General features: G+C 32.9%; 1 long non-coding RNA gene and 2 pseudogenes across 1 annotated transcript; 1 reads left to right on the top strand and 2 right to left on the bottom strand.

Moving 5' to 3' along the window:
- Nucleotides 1-1,163: 1,163 nt before the first annotated feature.
- Nucleotides 1,164-12,604, bottom strand: LOC115990150 (annotated as a pseudogene).
- LOC115991854 lies at nucleotides 9,217-10,928 on the top strand (annotated as a pseudogene).
- An 8-nt stretch (nucleotides 12,605-12,612) lies between the features above and the next one.
- LOC115991855 lies at nucleotides 12,613-14,722 on the bottom strand. The gene is made up of 3 exons (XR_004092349.1): nucleotides 14,563-14,722; nucleotides 12,855-12,940; nucleotides 12,613-12,725 (listed from the first exon to the last, which is right to left on the bottom strand). It is a non-coding gene; the product is annotated as an uncharacterized LOC115991855 (long non-coding RNA).
- Between the last annotated feature and the right edge of the window lie 624 nt (nucleotides 14,723-15,346).

Raw genomic sequence — 15,346 nt, 5'->3', positions numbered from 1 at the left:
AAAAATAAATGGAAAGAGGACACATTGTGTGGAGGAAGAGTTCTAGAAAAATAAAAACAAGATGAGAGGAGTGGGGATGGGGATACGTGTGTGGAGGAGAAAAAACAAGAGAAAAAAGAGAAAGAAAAAGAAATGTATGGATGCAAGGAAAGAAAGGAAAAAGAATAAAAATCACCATTGAGAAATGTTACCATAATATTTTCACAATATTTCACAATAAATTTGAAGTAATAAATTGTTATTAGTTAATATTGATAAGTAAAAAAATAATTTCAACGGTAGATTCATATTAGAACTAGTAACAACTTTTTATATAAATTTTGTTGTGAAAATATTGCTAAAAATGTTGTGAAAATAACACTTCTCATTAAAAAAAATATAATTGTTAAAAAAAGAATAAATAATGAATGAAAAAATAATATTTAAATGAGATAGAGAAAGGATAGAGAATTTGCTGAAAGATGTATTTAAAAAAGTAAATAGGTAAAAAGTAAATGTCACTGTTCATTGTCCAAAGAATACAAAAATATAGAGAAGCTGTTGAAAATGCTCTTACCTTAGGCACTAGGTTTTATAGCTCTATTAATTTTAGATAACGTAGTTGCTAACTTTGCAAATAAATAAAATAAAGTCACATTACTCTGAAACATGGTGCCAAGGTCCTCCACTATCAAAACCAATTAAATGAATTGCATGTGACAAATTAATAATAAACCATGCTTGATATATTGATGTAAATATGTAATGTAGCCATGCCGGGTTACAAGCTAATTACAAGAAATTTGGTTATTTTCAACAGTTGAAATTGTCAAAAAAAGTATTTTTGACCGTTGGAATGATCTTATAAAACCGTTATTAAAAACTGTGTTAAGAGCATTTTTCTACAACCTATATAACCATTTAAAAAAATGTTACACATTTATCAATGGTTAGTAAAGGTCAAAATATTATTATAAATTGTTGAAAGATATACACATAAATATATATTAAAATATGCTTATTACTTTTATTCATAGGCACCCAACAATTGGTAAAAGGATCTTGAGATAAGTTTCAACAGTTTTTAGTCGTTAAAATAAGTTTTAAAAAAAAAAAAAATTAATGCACACTTTCACATTAATCAAAATTTAATAAAATAATTAAAAATATAAACGTAAACACAATTGTGCAATTCCAAATTAAATTACAACAGTCAATCAACTACACTTAATAACACAGTGAAACAAATCAACACAACTCAACTAATCTGTTTCACAACTCAACTACTCTGCCTACAATAACGAATCAACACAACTCAACTCAACACTCTTAAATTTACAATAACGAATCCTTGTCCTTAGTCATTACTTCCCAATAGATCCTAGGCCTAAAACCAAAATTACTCCCCAACCAAACTAGCATAACAAAAGCTGAGACTCCACAGACCAGCCACACGTACATTCATTTAAATACCTTATCCATTGTATTTGATAAGGAACTCTCTCCTCTCCATCACAGCACAATGTAGAAGCAGAAGCCATGGCCTTTTTTCGCACTATTTTAGAGCTTTTCCCCTGCATGTGTCATTATTTCTCCAGTTGCAATCTTGAGCCTCAACTTTCTTCTTCAGTGCTTCATTTAAAGCCATATGAAAACAGTCGTACAAAGTGCTGCCACTTAGCAACTTCTCTTGCTATTTTATATGGAATAGGTAAGACAACAGTAATAGATGGCTAGAAGTCAAAAGTAGATGGGTAAGATCCTCTGCACCTATTAGATTAGCAATATGAGGTAACTAATAGTAGAAAAAAGAGGGGCCAAATTAAATACCCATAGAAGTAAATTACTGCATTGGTATATAACATGGATTAACACCAAAGATACTTCTTTTTTAAAACTTGAAGTCAGACCATCAAACAGCCAAGATTTAAAGTAAATGCTAGCAAAATTTGGAAGCAAAATTATTTTGAAAGTCAGTACATTTTGTTTAATTCGAAGGCCATAAAATTAATATTGGAAAAATTTATTTTCCACTTTTCTTTGTGGCTAATCCTAGCTATCTTAGAGCATAACATAAGTTATGACTTCTGATTCCATGCAAAAGAAAAGTGGAGGCAGAATTTGGAATTCAAAACAACGAAAGATTCCAAATTTGTATTTTTTGCCCCCCATTTTCTTCACAACCAAACAAAGTTCACAAATAAACAATTAGTAAAAGACAAAATGATTACCTCCAACAGAATTGAAGTCCACACTCCCAAGAAGCTGCTTCTTCCATCTCTTTAAACTCTCATCATCCTAATCCTCATATTGTATTTTACCCACCGCACCATACTCCTGAACTTCAGTTCCATTCTCCCCCCATATAAGAGAGCATCTGCATAAAACACAATTGTCAGAAAAGTCTATCAAATTAATTAGATCCTTTGTAATTGAATTTGGAAAAATATATATATAATTGGAAATGAACGACTGCACTTTCAATAAGATAATCTTAAATAAGTCAGCATAGCGCACACACATGCAGTAATAATAAAAACGGAATAAAATATGACAATACTTTCCCATCAATCTTGCCATGACATACCGAAACATGTCAATATTGTAACCATTTATGAACAAAGGATCTATGCTAAATGTCATGTTGATCTCTCCATGAACACTAACATTTGCAAATGAAGAGCTAGAACACATTATTATTACTATCTAAATCAACAAAGGAAAATCCTCATATGGAATGAAAGTCTAATCATGCTCTTAGGTACCGTATTAAGAGTGACAAAATAGTAGAAAAGATAAAAATAAGATGTAAGCATTTTATTGTTTCCAATGAGCACCTTGACCATGATCATTCATCTCCAGAACTTCCTCCAGTGTTCTATTGTAAACAAATATAAGATGTAAGCATTTTATTCTGATGAAAAGGTAAAGTAAAAAATCAAAATAAAAACTCTCAATTGACTATGTTAAGAGACTAAGAGTATCTTAGATCACTGTCCTCTGGATCACTGTCGTAATCAAAATAACATGACCAAAGAAGTCCAAAAATCAATATACATTAAAAATGGCATTGATAATCAATAAACACCTACATTAATTAATTCCACCATCCACAATTTTAAGATAAGAGAGCAATCCTTCTACTTTTGGATTATAAGATAGGAGAGCAATAGTTCTCTGTATATGAATACAAATCTTTATAATACAAAATATCTTCAAAAACCAAAATAATTATGATCTTAAAAAAATTCAACTCAAAATATCTTGTTTAGACCCTAGAAAATTATATAAAGCATGAAATTATATTTTTATCAGTTAGTGAACACAATACACACAAATGATGGGTTTTGAATCCAAAATTGTGACCTTCACCTTGCTCATACTAGGGAAGAGATGTCATTTACTAGATTTCATTGGCGTATGAGACAAAGTAGGATATTATGACCTTCCAGTATCATGGACTGCCAACATAAATCTCTACCTAAAAACCTTAGATGCATTTGAGTTGAATACATAGTTCACTCAAAATGAAAATGACTAAAACAACAAAACCAAAAAAATATATATATATTCATTTCTTCTTGTACTAAAACTTTTTAGCAGCCATTAAAATGAACTATCAGCAACAGAGTGAAACCATCATATCACATTGAAAGGAACTCAAAATGAAATTCAAAATCATAATCATAAAATAATTCATTAACAAACAAAGGAAATGCATCAATTCACTACCCAATTCACTGAAAAAGAACTTATAATGATAACAAACAAGTTTCATTAACCGATTCACAAAAAACAGACCTTGAAATCCTTATAAACAAGGCCCTTTTCAAAGGCAAGACCCACCACACACTCTCCATGAAGATCAAGTCCATGGGCCTATACTCATCCTTGTAGTCAATTCACTGTCCCATCCTCCACACAATCTTGTCCCACTCCTCCACGTACCTATCAATAGATTGATCCATCAATACAAATTTGAATATGCTCAAAATTCAAATCAAAGAAACGCTGATTTAGTATAATAAAAAATAAATAAAAAACGTACAAACCAATCCATTAGAGAGACAAATAGCTAGCAAAACACTTCAAAAGAGATGAATTGGGCACTGGAAACCAAGCACTTTACAAAAAAAATTCATAGCTCTAAAATATGAAAGCTAAATCAATAACTATGCTCCCAAATTAACCATTATTACCAGTTCAACAAATCACGAGCATAAAATGAATGCCATTTCCACTAAATTAAACTGAAATGAAGTGAAAACGAAACATTCTTTATCCACAATTTCAAAACAAAATTATATGCAATACATGCAAGATTGAAAAATAGTAAATCAATCAAATAACCAAATTCAAAAAATGAAATAAAAAGACATGCTTTGATCTGGAGTATATGAGCAATAAACAGAAACAAAAATGTGAAAAAATTAGGCAATGATGGAGGAAACCCTAATTGACGAAGCTGTGGTTGAAAAAAAAAATATATGAAATAGTAGACCACAAGGAATTAGGGATGGTTTCAGATCAAATAAGCCCTAACCTCTCATCAAATCCGCATCTATCAAATCCATCAGATATATAAACAATTCGTCAAATAATAGTAACAACTTGGTGAAATCAATTTGATGGCGATGATCTTTGTGAGGAAATCAAAACGAAAACCGTAAGAAACAGATATTAATTGAGTAGAAAAGTCTGTTTGTTTGTCTAGAAAATGATAGAGAAATATAAAGGGAGAGATGTAAGCTAAGAGAGAGAAGAAAACAGCACACATAAGTGAAAAAGGGAGAGAAATTTAAACAATGTAACTTGCCATATATTACCTCAGTGTGATCATGGTCATAGCGGACAACAAAGATGCACCTGCAGCCCTTACTGTCATTGTCATGTGGCATCCTTTTGATTTTAACAATATAGGCATCACAGTAAACCGCATGATGTTCTCTTTCCTGTGAACAAGCTGTTGAGGCAAAAAGAGAATATATCTGTAAAATCTAGGGAAAGTTTTTGACTACCTAACAAGCTCCCTCCATTATTTCCTTCCCAAGTTAAGTAGGACTGATAATTATGAACCTTTGTTGTTCTTTGAATATCTGATGCAAAACACAAATGGGATATAGGAAATGAAAAAAGTAACAAAAGAACAAATCCTAGGCTTCACCACCTAAGGGCATTTAGCATCCCCACCAAACAAAGAAACCAAAGGAGGAGACAAATTCTCAACTCATTATAATAATTCTTATTCAATATCATCTCCCCTTTTCACCATTACAGGAATACTAGTTAAATAGGGTTTAGGGATTACACTAATATAGAAAATACCCAATCAAATCCCTTAAAACCCTTAACATTAAAAACCCCATTCAAAATTTAAATTCAAAAATAAAATTAATTTCGCATTCAAAAATAAAATCTTAAAATGATTTTAATGCTCCCTGCATCATTATCTAAGAGCTCATAATTTTGAAGGCATCATGTTTGTTTGGACATGAGGACCCATGATTGTAAGTTTGTAACACATCTTATGGATCATATCCAACAAACAAAATAAAATAAAAAAACCTACGGAAATGATTACCTGGAAGCATAGCACAAGATCTCCAACCTTCACCTTATGACAGTCAGAGGCTTCTAAAGGAATAGACCACTCTCGGCACTCTATTTTTTACATTCACCCATTCATCATCCTCCTTACCAAAGCCAGCATATCGTACACAAACTTCCTGTGATATATAACACGATTTCACACCTTTACATAGATTAGCCAATATCATGCTTTATGATCTTGATTTGTTCCACAGTATCCCATATAACTATATAATTGCATGCAAGAATTTGACAGATATTGATTTTGTTAGGACATGATCAATCCCACACAAAACAGGAGTTCACCAAGTGTACCTTTTTGCATTGAGTATCTATGCTATAAGCTTATTGAAGAATGAAGCTATTTTTTGTTATTCCAACCTGATTTTTTCTTTTACTAACACTTATCCAGATAAATTGTATGTGCGAGAGCGAACAGTAAATATTCCGGGAAAAAAAAAAATCCTTGATAATTTTACAATCCGAACCACAACAACTTCTTGCCAACATGGTTCTATTTTTATAGGAAATGTACCCAACATAAGAGACCCCTGACAATTGGATCCCTATTTCCCACAGGTAATCATCATTCTTTTGCACCAACAGGGTAGCTTATCAATATCAGCTAGTAAGATATACAGTTATACAAACAACTCTTCCTTTTCCCTCTTGAAGAGAGAAGCGAGTAATGCTAAACTCAACAAGAATCAAATTCAAAGAAGAAGAAAACAGACAAATGCAACAAGAATCAAAGCTTATACCAAATTGAATAAATTTATCTCTAAATTAGCCTCACTCATATTATTCTAAATTCAAATCAGGTTAAATACCAATAAGGATTCCAGACTAGCTCTTGCTTGAAATAATCCAAGCGTCTGTTGCTCATGAAGCATATTTATGCGACAAACACTACAAAGCAACCTGTTTTATTTAGCACTTAGATATGGAAGAGTTTTTTTTTTTTTTTTTTTTTTTTTTTTTTTCTTCCAAAGATATTAATAATTGAAGGAGACCTATGTTAAGAGAATTTTTATTATCCCTAAAATATATAACAACAAAGATGATGATGAATCTTACAAGTTCGCCTTAATGAAGAACCCTATAACTGAGGAACGAAGCAACATCATACCTAGAAAGCCATAAAAATGTTAGCTACGGTTACAATATCAATTTAAAGGAGATTACAACATTCACAACCAAGATTATATATTTTGAAATTGATTCTATCCTAGCTGTAAAAAAAATTGTGATTTTCTTGAGTTTACATTATAACATCATGGAAACCAGAATGCTGGGAACCACTACTACTTTAATCTTTTTGAAAATATCAAGTTTTTTAACGGAGTTGTATCAAAGAAAGAATCTATGCTTCATTCTGAATAAATTAGAATTCAGCATGAAATCCAAGAAAAAACGTTGCAAGTGCAAACAATAACTATCTTAGAAGATCTGTTGACCTATTAACTATTAAGTCGTGAATTCATACACAAAGTATGCTAAGTGATGTCGATTCAACTCCAAGCAAGGTAGGAAGAATGGATTCACACTTCAAAGTTTGGGTTTAAGGGAAATAGAGATTGAAGCTGGTAATGATATAGAAATATTTAAAGGTAATAACATACATATAAGCAAGCATGCATTAAAAAAAGGATAAATTATACCAGCGATTATGCCTTAAAAAAAGGGTAAATATTTAAAGGTAATAGCATACCTATAAACTCATACCAGTGATTGAAATAAAGAATATTCAAGCAAAAGCTCCAAGTCACTTTACAAGATATTATAAATCCTTAACAAACCTTCGCTTGTCCTCAAATGTAATGTTTAACCAAAACCATTTCTTTCTTAATGTTATCTTACTTTCATGACTTCTTTTTACTTTTACAATACATTTTATAGTTTATGTTTTCTAAATTCTGAAACGGCAACATGCAACTCATTGTTACAGCGTCAAGTGCTCATATTTGACCTTTAGAAATATATTGTACGCATCATCGTGAAATCTTTAATGTCAAAATATAAAGAAACAGCATCAGCACAAAGTTTGAACTATGTAATTAAGTTAACACATGGAACAAGCAAAATATTCTATAATTTTATATAATCTAAATATGAAATTTGCACATAAGAACTAACAAGGTAATGTGAAATTTGTTTTATTCTCTTACCTAATTTGAATTTCATGGAAGAAGGAAGACGTTCTTTATATTATGTAAATAGCAGTAGTATATTCCAGGTATCATTTCATATTGACATACCTACAATACATGATTTTGAACAATTTCAGGTGTCTTTAAGAGGTAAAGTCGGAACAGGAGGGGCTACTGCTTTAGTGGGACTCCATAACAACCAAGGTAGTCAAACGCAAAAGGCAACCTTAAGGCACCAAGGCCTTGTATGGCCCGAGACGTGAGGCGACAAAAAGGCGCTAGTTCAAGTAAAGCAAGGCGCCAAATTTTTAATATATTTATTATACATATAGAATTTAAATCATACGTACATAGCATATTGAAATATTATAATGAAGTGTTTTTCAATGTGTTGCATGAAGAAATTATGTCTATCAAATTATTTCAAAATAGGATTGACATGATTTAGGCTCTATTAGTTATTCTAACAATAGGTTTTACAACAAGCTTTTATATAAATTAATTAATCTAACAATAGGTTTTGCATATAATTGCACAAAAAAACTGATTACTAATACCATAGGCAGGGCCAAACCCCTGCCCCTAAGTGGTTTTGTCTTTACCTCATTCCCACCTTACCTGCCCCTTAGGCCCTACAAAACCCCGTCCTGCCTCACATATATTACAATTTTTTTAATATATAAAACTTATTTCAATAATATTTAATATAATTATACTTAAAATTACAAATAAATTTATTAAATCAAATAAAACTAATTTTTAGCACCAGCGAAAGGTCTTACAAATAAATTTATTAAATCAAATAAAACTAATTTTTAGCAATTGAGAAAGTTCTGGAGTTGAAGATGATCAATTGAGAAGAAGACTGAACTCTAACTGAATCTATTAGAAAAGTGGGAAAGAAAAAGATCTAACTCACTCTACCACCCTCAAAAACAGAATTTAGAAAATATCAAATTAATAGTTGTAACCCATGGCTTAAGTCATCGCCTTAGTGCCTTTTTCATGGCTTAAGTCATCGCCTTACTTGCCTAGGCTGTAAAGGCAAGTGCCTCACTAGAGGCACCTCACCTTAGAGCCTTTAAGGTGCCTTAGTGGCGTCTTGCTTTCCCAGGCGACTAGGCAAGCACCTGGCTCGCCTTTGACTACAATGATAACAACAATTATAGGTTTTAAAAACAAGTATAACTACTCAAAGAGAACAATAGCGTATAAGTTTATTGAATTTGCAATCCATATTTGTGAAGTTCTCAGTTCAAATTTTAACTGATATATCTTGGGGTTACCTGAACAAATGTTCCTAAAATATTATCCTGTTTATCATTTCTTATAAACAGCAAGTGGTCTATGATGCCCTCAATTATAGCAGACAAATTACCCACGTAAATCCAATGACTAACCTACCTAAATTTAATGATTTCAAGTTGGGCACATTAGAAGGAAAAAATCAAGAAACATTTCTCAACATATTTAAATATTACTAATTTGGGCTGTCACCTGATTAATGAACATGATACACTCTTCTTCTTTTTTCAATTTTAATTGAAATCAGATTGGACTACCTGTCACTACCATAATATGCCAAAACCCTTAACAGCTAAAGTTACATTCTTCATGCATCTAACCTCCTCAGGGTCTGGAAATCCCACAGAATTACAAGCATTACATACATAAACAGAAATTGAAGGAACACATGAGTGCTCCAGCGAAAGCCATTACAATCAAAAGGCACACTGAAGTAACGATTTAACGCCATTGATTTATGTTTCTAAACTGGTTCCTGTATAATAAAAAGAATATAATGATGCCAAACCCTATGCACGAAGATATACAAGTATTTTAAATTTTAGGGGTAATTACACATAACCCACCTGGGGTTTGGGCGAAAATCACTTTGCCTATCAGTGATTTGAAAAGTGTCACTTAACCCACCTAAGGTATATTTCGTTTGTTTTCCGTAACCCACCTCTGTTAAAATCATGGGCAAATAAGTATTTTTGCTCAAATTTTATATCTCCCTCCTCCCAAAACAAAAAATAGCACAAAAATATAAGAGAAACAAGATCAAAAAGGGAGGGTTTTGAAACCTTCCTTGGATCTTTCAAAAAAAAAGAAAAATCCACCTCTCTCATTACTTCGTTTATATCCTGAAAACTCTATCAACCTCACCGTACAAATACGATCAATCTCAATCTCTCTTCCTTTGTACTTCTCTTTCTCTCTTCTTCAAAACTCAAATCTACAAACAGCTTCAAAGCTCAGAAAACCTATGGCCATGTGCAATGGTGCTTTCTATGATCTCTCATTATTGCTTCTAATGTTAGCATTTTCCCAACGTTTCTTCCTTGTAGATTCAACAACAGACCCAGCAGATATTAAGGTTCTCAAAGATCTAAAAAATGGTCTCAACCCAAAGTCCATTGTACCTGGTTCTTGTCTAAGTTCATGGGACTTTTCGTTGGACCCATGTGACCACATCTTCAGCAACCACTTCACGTGCGGTTTCAGATGCGACCAAGTTGTCTCCGGCTCATCCCGAGTCACCGAGATCACTCTCGACCCAGCGGGTTACTCACTCACTTCCACTACTTGGTCACTCCCTTACTTACAAACCCTCGAAATTTCAGACAACTCGTTCTCAAGCTCAATCCCAGACTCACTGTCCAACTCAACTCGCCTCCGCTGACTCAGCCTCTCCAGAAACTCGCTCTCTGGTCCAATCCCCGACTTGCTCAGCTCACTCTCTCAGCTCCACGAGCTCTGCCTCTCAACAACGAACTAAACGGTCCCATTCCTTTAACCTTGAACAAACTGGTTAGCCTGAAAAGACTCGAAGTCCAAAGAAACAACCTCAGTGGCAAGATTCCCAAACTGGGTTCTCTTAGAAACTTCTATTTCTTCGATGTCAGAGATAATGAGCTCTTTGGTGAAGTTCCATTAACATTGCCAAAGTCCCTCATCAAGGTCTCTGTTCGAAACAATAACTTACAAGGAAACCTCCCAGAAATTTTAGCCAATTTGGGTTATTTACAAGTACTCGATTTGAGTCATGAGAGAGGTGGAATTTTCAGGATATAAATGAAGTTATGAGAGAGGTGGATTTTTCTTTTTTTGAAAGATCCAGGGAAGGTTTCAAAACCCTCCCTTTTTTATCTTGTTTCTTTTGCATTTTTTTGCTATTTTTTGTTTTGGGAGGAGAGAGACATAAAATTTGAGTAAAAATACCTATTTACCCCTGATTGTAACAGAGGTGAGTTACGGAAAACAAACGGAACATACCTCAAGTGGGTTAAGTGACACTTTTTAAACCATAGGTAGACAAAGTGATTTCGGGCCAAACCACAGGTGAATTTAGTGTAATTACTCCTAAATTTTATATGCTATATTGCAATGTATAATAAAAAGAATATATAATGCCAAATCCTATGCATGAAGATGTACAAGTGTTCTAGAAGTTACATGCTATGTATAACACATAGGACATATTTCATATAGCTAATATGCATATATACATTTCAAGATAAGGTTTTGAATTTCTCAATTAAAAGTAAAAGATGCATTCTCACCATGCATTATCTTTCGACGATTTAGCTTCATACCTCAACTCTGAAAGATCTAAGGCCTTTTTAACTGCAATAAAAATCGTTATCGTAAGCTTCTCTAGAAAAGTATAATTGCATTAAATTACATGAAATATTCCAATTTTACCACTATAAACAAACTAGTTTATTGAGAATGCATTTTAAACCATAGTAGACCTCCATGGCTTGACATGAGGATCACATACAACATTAACACAACAATTGAAGTGGCCAAAGATATGTTGCACTAGGTATTGCCAAAAATAATCCCTCCCAGATGGTCATTGAGTGATAAACAATAGCAGAAATAATAAATACAAAATACTGGATAAGACATGGAGAAATAGGAAGAATACTTAAAACAAACAAAATAGTTTATTTTTACTAAGACAAAAAGAAAAAGAAAAATATATGGTACTTACACAGTAAATTAAGATGAGTATAATACAAATAAAATATATTCAAAATTGACCTAATTAAATCAATTTGCAAAAATGCAACATCACTTATACAATTGCAGAACCAACTTAGTCAGTGCATTAAGAGATTGGTACTCAAAATACTTAGAAAAGGGCCATAGTAAACTTGTGAGCACCTTTTCATAAGCTAAACAATAGTTCCCAAGTTGGGGCCAACATTTTGGTAAGGTACTCAGTTTAGGTTGTTGAAGCACCAGGAAATTACACGCGACCATGTAACAGCACAAATATTTAAACATTACAGTCTATCAATTAAGGCATGGGCACTATTGAGAATGAACCCTAAACCACCAAACATTTATATGCCACACCTGAACCAACATACTATAACGACTTTTGTCAAGCTTTAGGCAAATGAATCCACATCAAGAGATTTATCAGATTACAAAATTTTTGTTTTGTGATTAGCTTTTCTTCTTCTCTTTGTTATGAATTCAGTGATATGACAGCATAGAGAGAACTAATTTTTACTCAACAGTGAGTGATATTTTATGTTGATATTGCACTTGCAGTAAACAAACCAAGATATAGTTTTGTGATAAATCAAACAACTTATTTTTCCTGATAATTTTTTTATATGTAATCATTATTTGAGCATTGAATCTCATATCCCACAGAACAAGTATTGAACATAATAATAATCATGACTATCTTGTCAACAGTTCCACCCGTGCTGACAAACAAATTGACCTTTAGAAGTTGAACTTTAAGGGGCATTGCTTGAAATAGGTGCATCTGAATGATCAACAAATAATTTCAGGGCACCAGATGAGGGAGTAGCTTTATATTGCAACTGTTCTTGTTTGTTCAGGAACCAACTCTGCACCTACAACACAATAAGAACGATATAGTTATAAGAGTTTCAAAAACAAAGAAAATTGGTAGAGTTTGAATTAAAAAGCTGCTCCCATTTTATGGCAGATTTTCCCTTACGACTAGCTGAGTGACTGCAATGATAAAGCAAGCCAAGAAATATATATGATATGAGGATTGGTTAAACCCTGTTACAAGGAAGCACATAAGGGTGTGTCATTGAATTAGGCTATAGTTAAGATATGAGTGAAATGGAAATTCACCTAAAGCTGGTTGCAATATCTTGGCAAAACTCCTGACCCAGTGATTGTTCCCCTACATCCTTGAATATTTTCCCCATTTCTTTGATCTTTGAAAGAGCAAAAAATAATATTAGAAGTTAAACAAAAAGAGAGCCAAATTGCCATCCCCCCCCCCCAGCTCCACCCCTCATAATCTATTCCAACTACTGGGGTTCAACTAATCTCAACATTTGATCTAAGGGTGCCAATTTCATTGCAAAAACAAAGGAACATGCTCATTTAGCCTGAATAGGAAGAGTTTTGCACACTCTGATAATTGTGATGTTTTAGCAAGCTTTGATCAACCAAAAATTAATCCACACCACATCCTCTTTGTTTTAGAAAGTATTAGCTGGAAAACTAATCTCATCACCACCAGAAGCAACATAATATGTATGAAGGAAGGTCACACAATTTAACCATATATTGATCAGTATAATGAACAAATCATACCAATGCTAGAATATAAGATTTCAGTCTTTCAGAAATTATTTCTGCAAATCTTACACGATGCTCCGACACAGAAACATGTATTGCTCAAAAAAGAAGTTTATAATCGTCTATATAAATTTCCACCAAAAAATGTAACAGAATTACTAAATCATCAATTTTTTGGAAGAAAGATCGTCTCTTCCCCCTTTGTTAAAATAATTAGCTAACCATCAAAACTTTGATGCTAGTGAAAGTGGAAAGTAAAGCCTGTAAACTACAATTAATTTCCCTTCTGATAGGAGTGTCAGACTAATCAATACAAATATATGTACCACATGGTAACTAATATCCTTTAAAGAGTAAGGATCCTCTTTAGTGTTGCACTTGCCCATTGATGTCCAATGTGCAAACAAAAGTCATATTTTGTCGTACCAAGCAAGCCCTGTAACCCAAAAAAAAAAAAAAAAAATAGTGCATCTACCTACTGAGTCCCTAACTGGTAATCTTTTTTCCCCCTAATAATTTGATAGTTGGGGAAGGGATGACTTGAACCTGATCTCTCCGTTGAAAACACTAGAAGGTCCCAACCAGTTGAGATAAAAGGCAAGTCCTATCCTGGAATCTTCCTTTGTTTGTTTCAAGCAAATTTCCCTTTTCTTCTTTAGAGTTATAAGTACAATAAATGCTAAAAAAACGCCCTCTTCCTCTCAAACAAAATAATAGTTTCAACTTTCAACATCGATATGCTGCAGCATAATTGACCACTTGAAAATCATAGATTAGTGTATACCATACCTAAAAGCACATCCCCTATGATTGTTCTTCCTTTAAAGGTTGCCACTTGCCACCTACCCAAGCTTATAAAGCCTCCTCAGCCTAGTAGGGAAGGCCTAAATCAAAACCCATCATCATATAAACTAATATCAAACCACTAGCCAATCACCCACCAAAATAAAGAGAGGGTCTTTCATTTAAATTTGTTTACAGGCTTGGTGATGCTAAAGTTCAAAGTTTGGTAGCAATATGTAAACCAGGAAGCTTAGATGGTTGAGATACAAAGTTGAATTGGGCAGCCAAGTAAAACACTCAAATATCATAATACAAAGCACCCCAGTATATATAAAAAAATTTCAACCATTCGTATCATATAAAGGGGAAGCTAGGAAGGTGTTTACGGCTAAGTTGTTAAATTTCAAGCAGATTAAGATGAAAAATGACAGACCCATCACTGGCAAGACAAAGAGAAGGATGACTCTACCTCAGCAAGAGTGAACTCAGAGAGAGAACCTTCCAAATCTTTTCACCCAGACCCCTCCATTGTTGAGAGATTGTAAAGGCAGTAAAGCAGAAACAGAGAGAAAGGCATGTTTGGTACAAGTTTAGACCCACGTTAAACACACCTTTTCACCCAAAAAAAAAAAAATTTGAAAACGGTTGTTTAAATATATTTACTAAACAAGCCCTAAATATTGTAAATGAAATGACACTGGATTTGCATTGGGTAACAACACTTATTATGTGATGTGTGCAGGACTCAGGCGGCTTACGTAACAACGTATATGGCACCATATTACATCAATACCCTTTAATCCATTTTTACCATCTTCCTTTTGATGGTTTATTTCTTTCCATCCTTTGTTTTTATTAACGTTCATCTTTATCTTCTGAATTTTTATTTTAAGAAATTACCCCCCTTAAATTTGGGATCAATTAAATTTCAGAATTTAAATTTTACTACATTTTAATGTTTTAGAGGTGGTTAGATTTTACTATCTAAAATTTGGGAGTATTTAGATTTTACTCTCTAAAATTTCAAAATTTTGAGTATAAAATTTAAACACTCCCAAACTTTAGGAGATAAAATTCAAATTTTAAAATGATATGGTGTAAAATCTAAACACCCCAAATTTCAGGGGGTAAAATCTAAATTCTGAAATTTTAAAGTATAAAATCCAAATACCCCTTAAATTTAGGGTGGAATTTAATTTACTCTTTTTTCTCTCATTTCTTTCCTTCTCTTTCATTGATCCTAGTGGGACCAT

This window comes from Quercus lobata, chromosome 5, assembly GCF_001633185.2.
Source record: "Quercus lobata isolate SW786 chromosome 5, ValleyOak3.0 Primary Assembly, whole genome shotgun sequence".
NCBI classification, from domain to species: Eukaryota; Viridiplantae; Streptophyta; class Magnoliopsida; order Fagales; family Fagaceae; genus Quercus; species Quercus lobata.
Note: the sequence above shows the minus strand (reverse complement) of the source record. Positions and strands in the feature narration are given on the sequence as shown.